Here is a 22,352-nt window from a genome sequence, read left to right on the forward strand (position 1 = left end):
AGGCAAGGTGACTGTCACATTCATAATAAAGACCCTCAGTGTAACAACATTACGTTTAAAGAGCACCATATCTAGATTGAGAACTCAATAGTGTGGAGAGCTAAGCCACTGCTGCACTCCTGAGTGAACAGACTCAGATAAAGTTTAATGGGATATGTAGTGCTGTTTAAATCCTCTTCCTTCTTTGACAGATATTCAGAGTTAATTGATTTAGAGTGACTTACAATGGCGGGACACGATGGATGAGTAATCATTTCGATTTTGCTCATTTACTGCGTGAAGGATCTGCGTACATACACGAGAATTTCAGACTGTAAATTCAGTCACCACCTGGAGCGCCGTCGGCCAATTCAAGTCCGAGAACCAATCAGTTTAATCATTTGTATTCATGAATATTCATCAGCCATCAGAGCGGTGCATGAGAGCAGAGGAGTTCTCCAAACTCTGGAAGATGTTCACACAATCACAGAAAATTAACCATCAATCACCAAAGTATTTACTTGAGTCTTATTTTAACACTAATTCAACTGGTGGAGAGAAAGGGTTTTTTTTTTTTTTTTTTTTTTTTTTTTACATTACATTACAATACATTTGTTGCTTAATGCTTAATTACTATGTTATAACGACCATCATATGTATCTACATTACAAGCAGCTCTAAAAAAATAAAAATTAAATATTCATCATTCATTTATTAATTATATATATATATATATATATATTATTTTTAATTCCATTTAGTGATGTTAATGGTGGCATGACATCATTTTAACTTAAATTTGAGACAGGTGATTCTTATAAATGCAAATGCTGGCACTCATGTGCATTTATTTACTGTAGAACTGCCACAGTTATCCAAATGAAGTGGGAAAAAGGGCGTTGAAGTTAAAAAAAAAAAAAAAAAAAAAAAAAAAGTATCCAAATAAATGGAATTTTTAAATGTATTGAACAGAATAAATACATACATACATACATACATACATATCCAGCCCTCATTTTTTATTTACTTAACATATTTTTGTCTTATGGTTACTATTTGGGAAAACGGAATAAAGTAGCATGAAAGAACAGGTTTGTAACACAGGCCACTATTAAAGACAGACAACAGACATGTAAATACATTACATTCATTAGCATATTTGAAAGTATTATGCTTAATTACTATGTTATAACGACCATCATATGTATCTACATTACAAGCAGCTAAAAATAAAACATTCATTTATTCATTCATTATTTATTTATTTATTTATTTAAATTCCATTTAGTAATGCTAATGGTGCCATAACATCATTTTAGCTTAAATTTGAGACAGGTGATTCTTATAAATGCAAATACTGGCACTCATGTGCATTTATTTACTGTAGAACTGCCACAGTTATCCAAATGAAGTGGGAAAAAGGGCGTTGAAGTTAAAAAAAAAAAAAAAAGTATCCAAATAAATAGGGTTTTTAAATGTATTGAACAAAATAAATAAATAAATAATACATACGTACACACATATCCAGCCCTCATTTTTTTATTTACTTAGCATATTTTTGTCTTATGGTTACTGTTTGGGAAAATGGAATAAAGCAGCATGAAAGAACAGGTTTGTAACACAGGCCACTATTAAAGACAGTTCAAATCAGTGAAGCAACAGACATGTCTCACCACAATACACAAATACAAAACAGGAAATGGCACGCATCACTTCAGTGGTCTTCTCTGATTGACTGCCAGAGCATGAGATCTTTTAGCTGAATTCCATGAAGGATGGAAACTGTATGCGTAGCCACATTCTTCAGATAGAACTAATCTGCCAATTTAAAACAGCTATTAGCAATGTAAATCAGCATTTGTTGTCTAGGCACATTATTTTCATCTGAAGCTCTTTAAAAAAGCTGGAGCTGATGGGACTAATTGTTTCAAACTGCAAACGTTAGAGCTTTGATGACCAATTACTACTTTTGGTTTTGATGACCATAAGGAAAGAGTCGCAACATCAGCAGTCATTTACTTCATAAATTTAGCTGATGAAAACTGACATTTATTGTATCCAAGTAACCAAATTTGAGTAGGAAACAGCTGACTGCTTCAAGCATTCCTCCCGTGTGTGCTGAGTCTCAGCTCTTGTGTGGCTGTTTGCTGCTATCAACAACATTAAATCTTACTTCAATCATAATTACATTTTACATGAGCATTATTTAGTATTTAAAGTACTCTTAATTGTCCCTAAGACAAGATTTCAGCATCTATGTAACATGATGTAACAAGGGGTCGTATGATGCAATTTCACGTTTTCCTTTGTCTTTGGAGCTTTACAAGCTGTTTGTGCATATAAAAGATCTGTAAAGTTTCAAACCCAAAGAGATATTTTCTATATGAAAGTTAAGACTCAGCCACGCCTTCCTAAAATGGCTCATTCAAAAACGCCCCCATAAATCTATGTCTTGGTGTGGGAAGATTTGCATAACACCGCCCAAATGTATATGCAAAGAAATTTCTGCATGTGCACACTACAAAGTGGGGCTATTCCAACTTTGCAAGGACAGTCTGGCGCTTCTGACTTACAGCCTGTAAGTACATTTTCATATTTAAAGTTTTTGCTACTGGCTATTCAAATGTGAGTTTTGAGCAGTGTGGAGTAGTGGCTGTTTGTAGTGCATAGTGTTATGATAACATGGCGTGGCGCAATGCGCAAAAAGACAGTATGAGTCATTATGATCAATAATTATGTCTTTACAGGATCCAACAAATGCCTCATTTATAATGGGTTTTATTGTTTTTGTCTCGTCGTGCCAGGACAAGGCATCACAACATGTTAAGCCGCGTAACAAATTCCGTCACACGCTTGAGGTATTTGACCAAGGTAACACACTGGATAGATTTTTTTTTTTTAGTAATCTGATACCTGCACCACAGATGAATGCTACATGAATGCCACATGAAGAGTGCTGTGCCAACATCAGATGTTCAACTACACTGATATTCTATGGTAAAACAAGTTCCTGGACTACTGATGATGAGTTTTGTTTCTTGAATCCATGGAAAGAATCAAATCAGGTATGATTTACTTGTTTCACTTGTTGAACAGAATTCAGAAAACAGTTTTCAGGAATGACACAAAGTCTTTTCACGTCTCTGTACATCTAACACCAGTGTGGTCAATAATGTGCCTTTGACCTTCATTAAGCCTTTAACTGTCACAGCCCCCTCTGTGGGACACCTGAGTTTACTTCACTATATTACAAATAAATCCTAATCTAATCATGATAAACTATACATCGTTGGAAAGGTCTAAGACTCCTAAATAGATATTTGACCATATTTTTGTGTTAGAAATTATGTAGGAAAAGTAATAGATTAATATATGTCAAGAGTGCCACTTAAAAAAATCTACATGAGTTCTGAGCTTTGTCACAAAAGACTTTCTTCATTGCCTTTTTCCATATCACACTTTAGAAATCATAGGAAATGATATGTCAGCTCAAAACTTAAAATCTCAAAATTCATCCTTCAGACATTGCATTACCATGGAAAATGCACATCAAAATCATATTACAAAATGTTTTCATTCATGAATTATAAAAATTTAAGTCTTGATAGTGCATTTTTATGTCTGTGTTCAAAAATGGGAGTGACAGTTAAAGGGTTAAGTAAGTTTTGATTATACTGTGTTGTAAATAAAAGTAATAATCTAAAACTCCATTCTTCGAATATTCTCACATTGTTCAGTCACAGTCTCACTGATGGGCTATTAGAGGAGGGCCTTTTGTCTCTCAGGTGTGAATCACTAAATATTCACGGCCATTGTCACTCCCTCGCATATTCCCTTTCAATCACAAAACATGTCTTAGAAAATTTGAATCAATATATAGTTTTCTGTAAATGAGTAAATGAGATGATTTTCACATCATCTTCTAGAAAAAAAAAAAAAAAAAAAAAAACTCTAGCCTACCACATTCAGTTCTCAAAAGTCTTGTGAACTAATGTTCTGAATGTGTTTCATGGCCTTATTTCAGTGACTTAAAAATTCTAGTTTTTCACTAACCACGCATAAACATTGTTTTCTCAGCATGTACATTAATGTCGTTTGCATATTATTGTAGCCTAGTTTGTGCTAATTACAATGTAATCAGAATCTAGTGTTGCCTCGTAACAGGTTTCAATGGCCAACTTAACCATGCAGACTTCAAGCTCAGGTCAGAAATATCATGGGTGGGTCGGATCATGACAAACAGTAATGCTGTCGATAAGAATGCGCTATTAAGGTTTAGGGGTAATGCTAAAAATTCCTGCTTCTCACTTCTGAAGCTGTAATTATGAGACACGCACATTCATGAGTTCAGTTTTACCCATTTCTTGCGGAAATCGTATTAAAGCCAAAAACGTAAAAATATATATATATAATTATAAATTATAAAATTTAGTCAATAACAAGTTTTGAATAAAATGTGGCGTCCCATTCACTGGTAACTGTAAACATTTACTGTAACACAGCAATTTACTGTAACTGTAAATATACATGACTGTAACGACAAGAGAAAGCAATGTAGATGCTGTAGGAAAACGAATAAAACTTTACAGTACTATAGTACTATGTTTCTCTCCTCCACTGTGTTTAAAGTTTACTGACCGCAAAATTCTGAAATTCTAGTATTAAAATTATCTCAGAGTTCCCTAGTTGTAAATAAAATTTGAGAGGCCATTGTGTCCAATTCGAATGGCCACTAAAATCTTTACAAATAAATGGTATAATAACACACTTTGTGTTATTATATGTAGTTACTATGTTATAACAAGCATCAAATGTGTCTACAAGCAGTTTAGGAAAAATGAAGCAATCATTATTTTTGAAATGCTGTTCAGTGATACTAGTGGCTCAATAATCGCATAGTAACATGTTTGAAAACATAATGCATGATTTTTTAATCAAATGAGTCAAATCAAGTTTGTACTGAAAACATATGCTCAGCAGTCTTGGTCAGGTGGTTCAGGGAAGTTTAGGGGTTGTTTTCAATCTTTTTTTTTTCTCGCCTGTAGAAGTTTCTGCCTAAGCACACTGCTCCCACCTGCCTGCTCTTTGTCTCACACCAATCTATTTCTGCTCAATCCAGACGGCTTGTCCATTCTGAAGAGGACTCAGAGGAGAAAGCTGGAACACAGTTATACTGCTGCAACAGCACTCTATGGAACAAACCCCAAATCAAATCAAGAGTTCTGTAAAAACATATCTCAACTGAAAAAACTCAACTCATAAATAACATCCACTCGACAATCAACTCCTAAACTCATTTATAATTTGCCAAGAAATGCACTGCTGTTTGAAAATCAATCGAAATTAAACATAATTATAGTCATGGTGTGACACAGCATTATAAGTTTGAAAAATTTACTTTAAAAAATCTATATAATATCAAGCACTCATACAATCAGCCTTAAAACACAAAAATCATAAAAAAATACTTTAAGTGCACCAGTTACACACACATGCACACAGAAATACATAAAAACTTTTCGGAAGACATCAGGTTATAGGCATTACTAGATAGTTATGCAATTTATTACTGTTTTACTGGCTGAGTTTAATAGAGTGGAAGTCATTTCTGGCCTCTAGCAGCAGTCAAAGTGCAGAGCCCTCAGATAACAGCTGATGCGGGCAGCATGGACAGCAGCTGTGTATGAGCAGATGAGTTATATCACAGCTTTCACTCAAAGAGTTTGACTCAAAACTGCCGCCAGCATGAGGAAGAGGCTGTTTTAAAAACAAGACAATGGACATGACCTCAATATTATTTTAGCAATAAACAGATGGAAACAGCAGTCTATTGTTGACTGTCGGCAATGTCCACACAATGATGTCCAATCAAATGTATTCAGAATTTTATTCTGCAAGAACTCACAATACCAAGTGACACATCAGAATTACATGGTTAATCGCCGTCTATGGGGAAAGGCGAATTTTGGCAGCAGAATGATGTAATTATGCGAACTACTGTACCAGCTAGGAGGTCATTCCACAAAATCAGTGCTTTTTGCGTCCCTAAGAAATAATCAAACATAGATTTAATATAACAACAAATAAATGTGCAATATTATATAAGAACAATACTATGTATGCTTTCATCAATTTACATAAAAAAAAAGTAAATGTGCTATTATTTTAAATAATTTAAATTGCATTTATGATGGTAAGGGTAAAGTTTTTGGCCTGTCTCTCACTATGATTTTTCTTTTTCAGCAGGACTTTTCATTTGCATAATGATGACAAAATGATATAGCAATCACATTTGCGTATTGTTCTAAATATAGCTTCATTGTTCAGCAATGTTTTTTTTTATAAAATATAAATCATTTTATTGGTGTCCCCTGATTTCATGTCAGCCCTGTTACCCTCATCACAAAACACTTGTAAAATAATACACAATCAAGTGACATCATTTCTAGGACGTTACATCATCTTTCAACCAGGATGCCAACACTTAAAACATACACGTGTTTCTCTTACTCCTCTGTAATGTTCTATTTCTGATGATTTATGAGGCTTGACTGAATCATGCAATGTCAATCCTGTTACCATTTTTCAAAATGTAAATTTAAACAATTATTTCTTGCATTTAATATAATCAATATCTACAAGTAAAAATTTTTCAGTACAATAGTGTACAATATGTGCTTTTGTGAAACTGACTATTAGCTAGCAATCAGCAAATTTGTTTGAAATCCTGAAACCTGTTACTTTTTAAAGTAACAGGTTTTGACATGTGGGTAACAGGGATTGACACTGTTTTTAAAGACTGTCTGTGTAAAATTCAAACATTTTAAAAGGTCACCCTCGGTATATTATTGAGCTAATGCCTATATCATTCATTGGCATATGAGTTCTAATTAAACTATCTAGTAACACTTGTGTCGGTAACAGGGTTGACAAAAATACCAAAACATGAGGTAAAAAATAGTCATAAAATAATAAATGACAGCCTAAGATGGCACAATACAATTTCTTGTCATTTTAAGGTGTCTTTATTTCATGGATATTTTGAAAAATATTGATGAAACTTATTTTATTTTTCAATTTTTCCAAGTGGAAAAGGCACCAATTTCGTGGAATGACCCAAAGGCTGATAGGACCAAACCTCTTGGAATGAAAATATTTGTTATTGCTCTACATAAAACAAGTACACTATATAACTTGCAGCTGAAAAGACAACAGATACAATAACACTGCCTGTGTGAACACTTTCAAAGCATTTTCAGTTTTATCCTAAGCAGATGAATGTGAATCTGGCAGCATTTTATTACATTGGTTATTGTATGTATTGCAAAAGTTCAGAAATGTCTGGTGATTGGCACTGAATGCTTTATCACATCTGAAAGTAACTTACCACCTACACTAAACCTGACCCTAAACCTAACCCACAGTGTTAGAAAAAAAAAAAAAAAAAAAAAAAGCAAATATGATATAAAAACACTTTGCTGAAGCATCCATGCCATTTTAGCTTACTTACACAATATAACAGAAAAGTATAATATGTAAGAAAAGCTATATATCAGTGCCGATAGCCACATGGTTAGTGTGGCAACATATATGCTCACGGTGACCCGAGTTCAATTCCCTTCTCAAGGTCCTTTGCTGATCCTGTCTCCCTCTTTCCACCCAATGCTTTCCTGTCTGCACTCTACTGTCCTATCCAATAAAGACATACTAGCTGGTTATAATATGCAAATGTCAAAATGTATTTACAAACCACACACTATGTTAAAAGGGTTTTGAGGTCATAGTGTTGTGCAAAGAACTCTTAAGTAAGTCTTTATTAATCAAATTATTCAAACATAATTTGTTTGAAAAAGGAATAAAAGTTATTGGTGTTTTACTACCACTAATGTTAGTTTCAGTAGGAAACTGCAGCAAATTGTATGCATAGGTACATTTTGCAAAAACTGAGGTACAGTTTTCTTGTAAGCTCATGATGGATATAACCTGTACAAAGATAAGCTCTCTCCGACAGGGATAAGCTGCATTTAGATGGAGCTTTCGTCTTCAAGTAGGAGAGAGAGAGAGATAATGAGAAGAAATTCCCTGTTCTGTCATAGTTGGGAGGTTTGTCCTTCACACATGGAACAGACGGGGGTGGAAGGTCGTCATATACACTCATTGCCCTGTACTGTTGTTTCAGGTGATATGGGAGTGTGAAGGTCAGTGAATAGAGTCTGGTCAAGCTGCAGCTGCTATCATAAAATGATTCTTTCAACTCTTTTCAGTTATAAATGATAAATGTTGTCTCTTAGTGTCCTAATAAATTGAAAAATGCACCTTTGAAGCTAAAAGTGCCTTATTATAAAGACAATGTCTGACATTTTCTGAATGTAATGTTATGAATAAACAATGCCAATATATATATCCAGATATATGATATATAAGTAAAATAGAAACACTTGCATACACAACTAAACAGAGAAAAAAATCATTTTAAAGTAATCAGCTTTTATAACTGATACATGACACTTTATATATAACCTATAAACAGTTGTGCTCATAAATTTACATACCCCTTGCAGAATATGCTAAATGTTAATAATTAAAAAAGAGGGATCATGAAAACTGTATGTTATTTTTTTATTTAGTACTGTCCCCACTGTTCGTGGTGTCTTAATTTTTTTTTTAAGTTTACTTGACTCAAATAGCTACGTTTTCACATAGTACAACTTAATATTCCATGCTGACTAAACTTCCAAACTAAGGCAGCTTTTTGAAATTAAAACAGGTTGTTTTTTTTGTTTTTGTTTTTTTTTTTTTTACAGTGTGAACTATTTAACATAACAGATGTTTATTTATAATACTGATAATATAAAACTGAATTATTATTTTGTCTTGTGGAATATATATACACTGACCAAAATTATAAACGCAACACTTTTGTTTTTGCCCCCATTTTTCATGAGCTGAACTCAAAGATCTATGACTTTTTTTATGTACACAAAATACCTTTTTTTCTCAAATATTGTTCACAAATCTGTCTAAATCTGTGTTAGTGAGCACTTCTCCTTTGCCGAGATAATCCATCCACCTCACAGGTGTGGCATATCAAGATGTTGATTAGACATCCAACCGGCTTCACAACCACAGACCACGTGTAACCACACCAGCCCAGGACTTCCACATCCAACATCTTCACCTCCAAGACCAGCCACCAGCTGCCGCAACAATCGGTTTGCATAACCAAAGCATTTCTGTACAAACTGTCAGAAACCGTCTCAGGGAAGCTCATCTGCATGCTCGTCGTCCTCATCGGGGTCTAGACCCGACTGCAGTTCATTGTCGTAACCGACTTGAGTGGGCAAATGCTCACATTCGATGGCGTCTGGCACTTTAGGGAGGTGGTCTCTTCATGGATGAATCCTGGTTTTCACTGTACAGGGCAGATGGCAGACAGCGTGTATGACGTCGTGAGGGTGAGCGGTTTGCTGACGTCAACGTTGTGGATCGAGAGGCCCATGGTGGCATTGGGGTTATGGTATGGGCAGGCATATGTTATAGACAACAAACATAGGTGCATTTTATTGATGGCATTTTGAATGCACAGAGATACCGTGATGAGATCCTGAGGCCCATTGTTGTGCCATTCATCCATGACCATCACCTCATGTTGCAGCATGATAATGCAACGGCCCCATGTTGCAAGAATCTATACACAATTCCTGGAAGCTGAAAACATCCCAGTTCTTGCATGGTCCAGACATGTCACCCATTGAGCATGTTTGGGATGCTCTGGATCTGCGTATACGACAGCGTGTTCCAGTTCCTGCCAATATCCAGCAACTTCACACAGTCATTGAAGAGGAGTGGACCAACATTCCACAGGCCACAATCAACAACCTGATCAACTCTATGCGAAGAAGATGTGTTGCACTGCGTGAGGCAAATGGTGGTTACACCAGATACTGACTGGTTTTCAGACTGGTTTATATATATAAACATCTGTTATGTTGAACCATTTATTCAGGACAGTACTATATTTAAAAAATAACATACAGTTTTCTTGATCTCTCTTATTTTGTTAAATTATTAACACTGAGCATATTCTTCAAGGGGTATGCAAATGAGAGAGGATGTATTAATTAATTGTTTCTGGATTCACTGGATGAGCTACATGAGCGCAAGAAGCTGTCACGCAGATCTGGCAACAAAAGCTCAACAACAGTCCTATAGAAGTAACTTACTAAACACTGTGTGTAGTATAGACCTGTGTAGTATAGATCTCAGATACAGTACAGCATCCTGGCATATTTCACAAATACTGTGACATATACTGTGTGCTTTAGGTTTTTACAGGAAATTAATACATGCGTACTATATTCTACACAAACAGTAGTCTGTTAGTATGCTATTTTGAACATATACCAGGTTTTTCTTGTTTGTTAATTTGTTCCTTGTTTATATACATACCTACTGTTGACTAACCATGTGAGAATCACTGATTGCCTTTTGCAGAACTCTGAGATGAATGTAAATCTCATAGCAGAATTAATTCTATTCTCTAACAGCCATTAAATGCACTGATTCTTTCCAAAAAGCAGCACAGAGAGCAGATGTGGAATCACACAGAGAGTTTGGCTCAAAATCACCACCGGCACCAGGAAGAGGCTTTTTTTTAAAAACAGCATGAGAATGGACATGACCTCAATATTATTTTCACACTGAACACGTGGACATAGCAGTCTATTGTTGACCCTTGACAATGAGAATGACATCTAATTTATTCAGGATTAGCATGCAAATACAAGTCAATTTTTATAGAATGAGCTTATAGGTAAGATTTCAGAAACATGAGACATGTTTTTCTGCTTGTAAAGCAGCATGTTATGTTAAAATAATATAACATAATATGCTCTATGTTTTTAGACACCTTTTTTCTCACATCCAGATGACTGTCTAAGATGGTCAGTTGCACAGTTTAATTAACTGAGCAATTATTTAATCACATTATTGCATGAACTCTAATTGTTTGTGTTATTTAGATATTATATGTTTTATGCTTTTAGAGTGAGATCTCTATAGTATTGGCTAATTAAGTCATTTTATCCTTGCAAAATAATGACTGTCTAAAGTTTCCACAAATAATGACTCTGAATAGTTAAAACTCCATAACAATTGTTCTTTTGTTTTGTTCTTGACTCACATTACATGTTTGTACAAACATATCAATATTTAATTAGTACAAAAGTAATTATTTTTAAGTCAGCATTGCCTTTTTCAAACTTCTGGAGCAATAAAGCAATGCAATTTTCAGAGTTTTGTCTCTTGTCTTCAATTTCAACTTCTTTTAATCGTGTTAAAATGTCAATTCACTCCTAGCTGCTGAGAAAAGGGCCTGTAATTAGACAAAAACAAATGTGAGAAGTCTAACATATTCAAGACTATCAATTTGAAGGTGGGAATGAAATGACACATTCTTTGTTTTGCAGGACTGTTTTATATTTATGTCTTTAGTTCGTTCTTTGTGAGTCAGCGCAGAAATGATGAGCAAATTAAGCCCTTTACATGATAAAAGCACCAAATGTGAACGACGTATGAATCAGATTTGGACTGTTATGACTGTTCATAATGGAGCTGTGGTCCAAACGCTTTGTGTCTTTTTGTCTCGATTTTGAGAGGCCAGACAGCTTCATCTTTGAGATTATGTGACATTTTGTGGCATAGTTGGGCTTTGATTAATATGAAGATTGAATCTGGTATGATTCTACAAGCAATGCTTCAGAAGCATCTTAGAATTGAAATCTGACATGGAATGAGACATAAATTGTTTATATCATTCCTTTTCAATGCAGAAAGCACAGAGTTCAGACATTTCCCTTGGGTGCAATGGAATTTTCTAACCATGATATAGACATTACATCATAAAAATGTAGCTTTAACAGGCCCAGTTTAATAGAAACTGCAAAGCGCAGTCCACGAATGCCAAAAAAGTCCCTTGAAATCAATGCTTTCTTATGCTATGCCCTCATATTAATGATTATTGGATGAATTCACTGAACAGTTGTGCCATTTTAGTATGCTGTATTCCAGCACAAATTCTGCATCAGATTCACTAACTACCCACAATCTAATTTAACCAGGTGCTAAATGAGCTAGCTCCTCCTTTTGTGTCATTTTGGCTTTAATTTACTATAGACTGCTTTTCACAAAGGCCCTATTTGCCGGCTTCAATTACCATTGTGTTATTACCACAGTTTACTATTGTCCTCTTTTTAGAGCTGCTTTCCAGCAAATTAATTTTGTTTGCATTATTGAAACATTATTTTCCTGTTTAACACTGTAATGCTGAATATATATATATAAATTATATTAAAATATATTTCAATATACCATAAAAGTCAGTCAGTATATTTAGGAGTATATATATATATATACTCCTAAATATACTGACTGACTTTTATGGTATATTGAAATATATTTTAATATAATTTATCTTGAAACTTGTATGTCATCTATTTAAATGTATTTGTAATTGCACATTTATAATGGCGAAGTCACAAAATGACACACTACAGTTATATCAGTATAATGCATTTATTAAACTAACTTAAGTTACTTAAGTGGCTTTTAATTTAATTTATTTTCCTCAAGTACAGATTTTTAGATCTGAAGTGCACTACAAGTGCACATATAATAAAATTAAGCACATTCTTTTTCAAAACACAAAACCCATAAAAAACACAAAAACACAAACAATACAGATATACTTCAGCCAATTTCCAAGACAAGGACGTTGGACAGCAATAGGGTGGCAGTTTTAATTTGGTAAGGATAGCTTGTCTCGTGGTTGATTGTTGAGATTTGCAAACCAGTCTATCTGTCAGACCCTGACAAATACGCCACACAGCTTGGTCTGACAGCACTCACGGTGCCATTACTGAAACAATGCCTTAGAATGGCGCTTTAGAAACCTAAAAAGCTCTCTGAAAGGTAGGAGTAATTACTGAAGAATAGACGGCCATGACAGCCTGCCGCTCAGGCTCTGTTTTAGAGCCACGTACATTAGCAAACAGCAATTAGCTTAATCACCACTGACGAAAGTGGCATCAAATATATACTAAACAGACAAAAGAAGCGTACAGAGGCGTTCTCATTATCAATACTTGTCCACGAGGCGTGAAGGAAGGACAGGCATTCATATCTTGAAAAGGACTGCAAAGAACGTCTGCTGACAACAACTGTGGAAAGGCAAATCAGTTGATGCAAATCAAACACTTTAAAATATCTTTCTGGGAAAGAATTCTTTTGACTATAAGTATAAAGTCTTGTCCATATATCAGGTTATTCTGGCTAAAAGGAAGAGGTCTTATGACCAACAAGTTTGTTTTATTTGATGAGATGTAGAACTGTAAAGGAGGTCTGTAATACCAAATGTAAGATATTAATTCAGATTCATTTCAATGGTAGTTTCTTGGCTGGCACATGACCTCTGTATGTCTGCAGTTTGAACTCTGCCATCTTTGTTAATGGGTATTTATTGCATCTACCAGCCAAAACCTGACTAGATAAGTAAAGTTTGACAAGATTTGATGTTGGCTTGATTAACACCTTTGTGCCCAATTTTTTTCTGAAAGGTTTCATGCATATAGTCATGTGTACTATGTGAACATGTTCTGCATTTAGTTTCCCCAGGTTTTTTTTTTTATTATTATTATTGTATTTGAATGCGTGGCAACTATTTGCTGAATAGAAGGAGAATATCTGGCACCTAACTCAAAATAACTGCTTTCAACAGATCAATCTTTATTCGTAAACAAAATTATTATGTATAAAAGTTGAAGAACATTTGATGCAAACCCAAAAAAGCCGCATCTAGCCTATAATCTCTTGAATATGAAAACATAACAAACAACATATTTGTCTTAAAGTGGTGGGCCATAGTGCAGAACAAAGTGTAGCCATTAATTTGCCCCAAAAGGGCATTGTGTATCAAAAAGGTAAATAAAAATAAATAAAAAGAATGACAAAAAAAATAAAATAAAATCTATATAACCTAAAATATAAATAAAATAACTAAAAATAAATAAATAAATAAATAAATAAATAAAATAAAATAAAAAATAAGAATAATGCACACATGGCAACTATAGCCCTTAATAATATACAAATAACATGAGAGAGATTTGTCTTCATTGTTAGACACTTATTTTTGTCACAATACGCTGTCAGGAGAGACATGCAGGAGCACGAATAAACGTCAAAAGTCTTTTATTCAAGAAACACAAGGGATAGTCCACAATCAAGGATTGAAATGACACACGTAACAACGAGTAGACCTGACAAAAACCAATTGAACGGACAGGAACTAAATACACAGGGTAATTACAAACCACAGATGCATGGAATCATCAATTAAACTAAACAAAGACAGGAACGTGACTAAATAAGGCAAAACAGGAAATGAAACCGTGGCAACACAAGACGTAACAGGTTTCATATAGTGAATGTGACATTTTTCATATAGTGTTATTTATTTAATATGAAATTATAATTAACATTTTTACCCCCATGACTTGGACAATTTCAAGACAAACACTGACAAACTTTGCTGTCATCTGTTTAAAACTTCTGAAATTCCTACCATTTTTAAGATGAGTTTTATTTATAGCTCCCCTATTGCAATATTTTTTTTCTCAAATCTGTGATTCTTACACCATAGGACATTACGTCACACTAAAGGACAAAAATTGTAGTTATTAAAGTATTTCTATTTAATTCTGAACATGTCAAAGGACAAAGAAAGTTTAATTTTGATACAAGCAATATCAACATGTTTTTTTAATAATAAGTAATTTTATCAACAAAATTTAGGCTCGTAGTCAGTCTGTATGTTACTGAAATTCTTCTTTGGCTCAAAAAAAAAATAAAATAATAAATTATAAAGTACAAGTCCATGTAGGACAAAGAAATGTTTAACGATTTACTGCATTTTAAATAACGACAATATTAATTATATTCTTTTTCTTATAGGACAGTGAAAATGCATTTATTATATTTTTTTTGAAAATGAAACGCTGTTTTCCTGCATGTCTCTTTAAATGCAAATGAGCTGCTGCTCCCCGCCCCCGTTTCCAGAATAGAGCTGTGCCTTTATAGCTTGTACGTTACATATACGGTTTTCTGAGTGCACAGAAATGCACAGAAAGCACCTGTCACATAGCATGTGAATACTAAACTAAGTTTCCATGATATGTTTTATGACATTTTATCATGCTGCTAGCATGATTTAGCACATTGATAGCATGAATTAGCATGTTGCTATAGCATGTTTCATCATGTTATCCTTTGACATTAATAGACTGCTTAATTATTCTATATATGTTGTTGAACAAAAATTGTGACCCCCTCAGTGAAAGTCTATGGGACTTTTCAAAGTTTTGATCGTCCATTTAATTAAAATAGTAAGTCCGATCAGTCAGAAATAAATAGCGTACAGAGTCAGAAAACTCTTAAAAGGGTCATCGGATGCTAAGTTCACTTTAACATGTTTAACATGTTTAAACAATAATGTGTGTTGGCAGTGTATGTACAAATCTACCCTATAATGATACAAATACATGCAGTGGTTTTTAATTAATCTGTAAAAATAATATTCCCTTTTTCAAATCGAGCCATTCTCAGATGCCTGTCGTTGTGGCGTCACACCAACAGAGGCCGCTCCCACGATAGTTGATTGACATGAGCGTTTTACCTTTGTTTCGATGCCAGAGCAGGGATGTAAGTTAGACAAGAATATCTCCAACAGAGCAATTGAGGTGTTGTGTTGCTGGATGTAATAATGAACATAGTGGTCGTCATTTACTCCCGACATCTGAGCCGCTGAAGATGCAGTAGATTACGTTTGTTTGTGAAGGGAATGCGCCTCCCGATCTACATATATCCGTCTATGTTCGCACAAATCATTCATGATCCAGCCTCACTTACAGCAGAAGTGAGTATAAAGGTTTTTTTTAAGAATCTTTGCGATCGCCTTTCCTAATAATGTGCTAGTTAGCAATTTTAGTGACTAAACACGGCTAAATGCGGCTAAAGTAAACAGGCTCGTCACTCCACAGAGAGAAGAGAGGGGCGGGGCGAGCAGAGCTCATTTGCATTTAAAGCAGCCTCGACCAGAATGAGATGATTTTTGCAGAGCTGATTTTGGCAAGGTAAAAAGGGTGTTGTTTTACATAACCACTGAGAATTTTTAAGCAAAGTATATTATAGACTTTTCATTAAAACCCTAAAGAATCATATCAAGTTGTGGAAATCCGATGACCCCTTTAATCTTAAAATATTACAAACAATATAAAAAGTTATGTTCATATTTTATATAAAAATCAGTAAAGATGAAAAAAAAAAAAAAATGCACCATGAACTGAAGGTAGAAATTTCTACAGTTATACTAAGAACAGAATGTTCTTTCAAGAGAAGCGAGGCAAATCTTCACCTAAAGTACCCTAATACTTTAATGTTTCCTAAGCAACATAAGACATGACAACAGTCCTTTTTGTCTACATCACTTTTGTCAAAACTACAACCATGACCAACAAAAGATTAATCACACACCAGCACAATCAAATCTCACTCCGCTATCCAATGAATAGCGTCTCTGCCCTGTTCAGCTATAATATGATCAAATTTAGCCCTGTCAATATCAAATCTCTGCACCACTGACCCACAAATGTGATCCAATATAACCTCATCAATATCAAATCTCTGCACCATTTTATCATCCAATATCATAAATCTAACATAATCAAAATCGACCCTCCATACACACCAGCGGCTGAGTCCAGGCTCTTTAAATCAACAAGGATTGGACACATGCTGTTAAATCAGTGCAGCAGTCATTCGCTGTCTGTGGCTTTCACTTCAAACGTAGTATCAGTCACATTAGACGCCTCACACAGAGTGGCTGTTCCCCTTTCAAGCCCATCACAGACAGCGCAGCGCTGTGACTAAATGATTAAGGCGTGGAATCAAAGTGCATTTTCTCTCGCCTACCCAATCACATGCTAATTACATAATGAAGCAGTTTTCCAGCATGACGATCGGCAGCGTGTTTGAGCTTGAAGGACAGGGCACACAGACAACACAATATGCCAATGATAAACATTAATAAATAGCTAGAATTTGATGCGTTGCCTCACAGCTTCAAAGCATTATACATTTTTTTTTTTTCACCTTCATGTTGTCCCAAACACACAAGAGATTTCTGTCCCTCCATTGAAGGTCCCAAGTTAACCAATATTTTCAGATTTCATTTAGACTTTTATTCACACTGATTCAGCACACACAATAGAGGACATAAAAAAAATAAAAAAATAGATAAAATAAAATAATGTGTAGAACAAAACTCTTGTGTCAAGAAAGCATGTTTTCATCTGTATATTGAAAGTAAAATAAAGTCTTATTCCTAACTAACATGAAACAAAATGAGGGTGACAAAATTTTCATTGTTGGATGAACTATTCCTTCAAATGTGATTATGGATAGATCATATGCAGAAGAAAAAAAAAAGTACCTTTCATAAATTATCCATCTACAGTAAGGATATTCTTCTTGACAGTGTTCACTTAAAATCATACAAAACAAACAAACAAACAAAAAACAGTATTGCTATTTAATTTATTGTAGTAAATATATAAACATTTACACATTTTTTAATGACCCGAACACAATAACTAGTGGTGTCCCACATTTTGTGTGAAACCCTAAGTATAATGTTCTCTTTACTACAAAAAAATGTAACATTAATTTAACATCATAATCAGTAATCATAATCATTAACAGTAGAAAGACTTACTCTCATTTTCTTCATATTGTAGTGTTGACTGCATCTATCAAGCTCGAACATTCAACCCTGTAGCCAAAGCTTTTCAGGAAAATATAATATTTATGCAAAATATATGTTTACATATATATAAAAATATGTCCCTATTGAGTGACAGCTTGATTAAAATTAATTCTGCAACCCTGTTACCAAAATTATTGATTGATATGTTGACCAATCAGCCTGCATTTGAAAGAAAGAAAGAAAGAAAGAAAGAAAGAAAGAAAGAAAGAAAGAAAGAAAGACAGACAGAAATAAACTCTATTATTTTCAGCCCTGTTACCAGAGTTATTGATTGATAAGTTTATCAATCACCCAGCATTTGAAAGAAAGAAAGAAAGAAAGAAAGAACCCTCTTACTTTCAACCCTGTTACCAAAATTATTGATTGATATGTTTATCAATAAGCCAACATTTGTTCCCTAGTAAGCCTTTATTGAATAGCAAAAAAAACCTCTGTTGCTTTCAACCCTGTTACCAAAATTACTGATTATAAATTATAATACTATTATAAATAAACTATTAAAAATCATTTTTGCCATTTGAAATAATGCTGAAATTAAATTAAATATACTTATAAGCTGAAAAACTTGAAAATATAGGCTGAAAAAAAATGTAACTTTGACATAAAGCTGAAATTAAATAAAATATACATATAGGCTGAAAAACTTGAAAATATAGGCTGAGTAAAAAAAAAAAAAAAAACAACTTATGGCAACTTATAAAGTAAGACTGAACTACTGTATACTTAATTTACTAAAACAAATGGAAACAAAAATAAACAAAACAGACAAATGACTAAAACATAAACTAAAATTTGAATGTAAAATGAAAATATATAAAAAAGCTAATACAACATATTATTAAATAATATAATATTAAAATAACATTAAAGTTGACAGTCAAAATGTTCTTAAGCACCTTATTTTGCTTACCAAAGACTTCAGTGTATTTACACACAACAACATTTACAAAAAAGAAAAGTTTTTACTTTGCATTTTTGAAAAGTTTTGCAAACAGACAACATATGTTGTCAAAATGATACCCGTTCATGTGGATCCGTAAAAACAACTAAAAGTGCTGTATTATGTATGCCAGACCAGTAGTTGGTGATGTCACATCGTAAAAAAACTCAAACATGCCTGTAGACTGAACACGTAATAGGCATGTACATGATATTGCCACATGTTTATAATAACATGATGACAGTTTTCATTTGCATTTTCTGGCCCCCAAAACATATTTGTCATGTAAATTAATGGCCAAAACGCTTTTAGTCAAAAACAGTGTTATGTAAAGAGTTTTAAGCCCTATTTTGTTCTCTTTCTGGAAAGTCCCAAAAAGCTAAGAGCAGGATTTCAATTCATTGCACTTTAATAGACCTCACCCACACATAATATACAGATGCACAATGATTCACACAGTTTTAAGTTTGCGTGAAATGAACAACAGCTGGTGCTCCTCTCTTTATTTTCTCTCCCGCTTGTCCTTCAGTCATATAGACAATGAAGTAAAGCGAACAGAGAGAGGGATGACACCAGATGTGTAAGGGTCCAGATGGGACGATTGCCTTGGCTTCATTCCAGTATGACAGTCAGATCTTCAGAAGACGAGTGATAAAGTCCTCGTGGCGTGCTGCATACGCACAACCCAGCCCTCATTAGAGTCGGGTAATAGCGCTCACACACGCTCTTCGAGGATTAGAAAACTGTTTAACATACTGATAAATGCTTGAGTGTTAATTTAATTTCTCTTTTGCTTGTCGTTGGTGTACTTCAGTGTAATTAGTTTGGAAGCTCATAAATGTCATTAGATGCCTCTTGTGATGGGTGTAGATAAGCCTCTTCTCAAGATAAGCCCCCTTTGCCAAATATATGACTAGCTGTACAACACCAGATCATTTAATCAATTTTTATCATACACTTAAGTCATTCTGTAGCTTTAAAAAGGAGTTTTGTTTTTGTTTTTTTTTGTTTTTTTAACCAGTCAACTGAACTGTAACTGCAATGTCACTTCTGAGTTGCAGCAAAATTGTCATATAGTGCTGAGAAGGTGCAAAATTAACAGGTTCTCACTCCCAACTCGTCACATATTGATGCTTGGTCAGGACCCCTTGGCATAAATTTTTGATGCTCAGAGTACCCCTTTAGAATCACTTTTGGACATGCAGGGTCCTCCATTGCATGCTCTTTTGCTAAATAATAAATTGTAAATTGTCAAGAAGATTGAGCGAGTGTGGATCTTTTACTTAAAAATATGTTGCTGATTGATCAACGCACCCAAAAAGAAGTTGAGTGCAGTGAATTTAAGTTTTTCATAAATAGTGTAATGTAAAAAAAAAAAAAAGTAAATGTTTTGACTGTTTACATTGAAATAAACACACCCCAACATATATGCACTAATGGCAAAATTATTCCCCAATTTAATCATGACAATAAAATTTCCAATGCCTTTCGCTTCAGCATATGGATGCCAAAGGTTTCTTATTGTGTTGGCAAAATTAAACCAAACATTCAAACTTTATATATTAATTTAAACATGTATTAAACATATTCATTTAAACATTTAACAAAATGTTTTCCCTAATTGTTGAAGAAATCAAAATACGTTATTAACATTTTCAACAGTAATTGCACTGAAAACATCCAAACTGCATCAAATGGGATCCTTCCGCATGATCTGCAGAGCTGTGGGTGCTACACACAATAACAGAATAAGTTGTTTGTGAAGTTTTACCTCAAAGTACCCCACAGACCATTTTGACTGGAAGCAGAAACATGCTGTTTTGGTGCATGTTTCTTTAAATGCAAATGAGCTGCTGCTCCCCGCCCCCTTTTCCAGAATACGACTGTGCCTTTACAGCTCGTATCTCGGATGCTCTAATAAAAACATCTGTTTGGTTTTGACTATCATGTCTATCGCACTGAAATCATGTCTTTTAAACCATATTAGTTTAAACTTCTGATATACCTAGCGTTTTCTGAGCGCACATATCCAAAACACATGCACAGAAAGTGGTTGTCACATGGCATGTGAGTACTAAACTAAGTTCTCTTTCATGTCTTATTGCTTAACCCTAACTGTCACCGTCCCACCTATGGGACGCTTTTTTTATTGTCCTTTTTCTCTATCAAATATTTTAGTAATCATTATAAATTATATATCATTTGAAAGCTTAGAAGCACAAGAATTATCCTATGAAAATGATTTTGCAACTGATTTTGAAATCAGACATTGTATTACCGTGGAAATGGTACTGTAAAATCTTTTGGCGGTCTCTTCCCCCTTAGCGGCAGTCAAGTGTCATATTACAAAATGCATTATGGTCTTTTAGAATCAAAACTTTTTATAATCTCTTATATCATTGGAAAGATCTCAGTCTCAGGATTTTAATAATTTTGATGGTTATTTTCTGATAGAAGTAAAATTGACAGAGAAATTTAGACATTTGTGACAGAAAAATGCATTTTAAAAAAATTCTAAAGAGTTTGTATGGCACCCGGTGGCAGTTTGTGGTATAACGCCCTAAACTTTCACAGAACCTCAATTTTTTTTCATATCAACTTCGAATTTGGAACATAACTTATTTAGACATAAGGCTTCAGTTTGATGAAAACTGTATAGTGCTTTTTAGTAAATTTAAACTTCTATAACTTCTCAATAATTAATTTTTTTGAAAAAATTCCACTTGCTGACACTTCTTTAAAAAGAGACCAACCTTAGACCTGTATTCCAAAGTGTTCATGAATTACAACAATTTAAGTTTGGAAAGTGCACTTTCATGCCTATTTTTAAAAAATGGGGGGTGACAGTTAAAGGTGGTAGAAGGTAGGTAGGAGGTAGAACTGGTACACCGCTGTCGCATAGGAAATCAAAATGACGGCAGTGTGGGTGGAAACGTGCAGATTAAGGGCAGTAATATTATAAGAAGTTTTTTTTTTTTTTTTTTGTACAAATGCATTGATTCTCTTTAGAAGGCCTTTATTAACCCCCCTGACCCTAAAATCAACCAAATTCTAACTTGTTTCTGTGTTTTAGCCTACAAAATTATCTGCAGTAATCTATGGGTTACCTAAAGTAAGCATGGCTTGCCAAACTTAATATATATATATATATATATATATATATATTTCAACAACTGAGGTGAAGACACATTCCCATTCTTTCATTGGAAATAAAAAAAAGCGGTCATTTGCAGTACACTAACATGATTGACACAAAATCATTTTAATTTCATGGGGTCATAGACCATCAGTTATAAGTGACATTTTTCACTGCTTTCATAATTTATACTAAAGTCCATTCTGTTTTTATTGATAATTACACACTTAAAAAAAACAGCATTAAAAAATCAGTTTAAAAAAAATCTATGCAATTTTCCCCTAGTTTACTGGTTGTCAAATGCTCATTGGCTGTTGGTGTATTGCTGAACTAATGTGTGATTGGTTTGTTGATGACCTTGCAGAGAGTCTAAGATAATAATAGTTTCATTTTATTACTGCTCCAATGAATCATATTCT

General features: G+C 34.0%; 1 protein-coding gene across 1 annotated transcript in view; it reads right to left on the reverse strand.

Moving 5' to 3' along the window:
• LOC127182637 (exostosin-1) overlaps nt 1–22,352 on the reverse strand; it is a 312,637-nt gene that overhangs the window by 109,719 nt on the left and 180,566 nt on the right. The window lies entirely within an intron of this gene.

Source organism: Labeo rohita, chromosome 20 (genome assembly GCF_022985175.1).
Source record: "Labeo rohita strain BAU-BD-2019 chromosome 20, IGBB_LRoh.1.0, whole genome shotgun sequence".
Classification (NCBI taxonomy): Eukaryota; Metazoa; Chordata; class Actinopteri; order Cypriniformes; family Cyprinidae; genus Labeo; species Labeo rohita.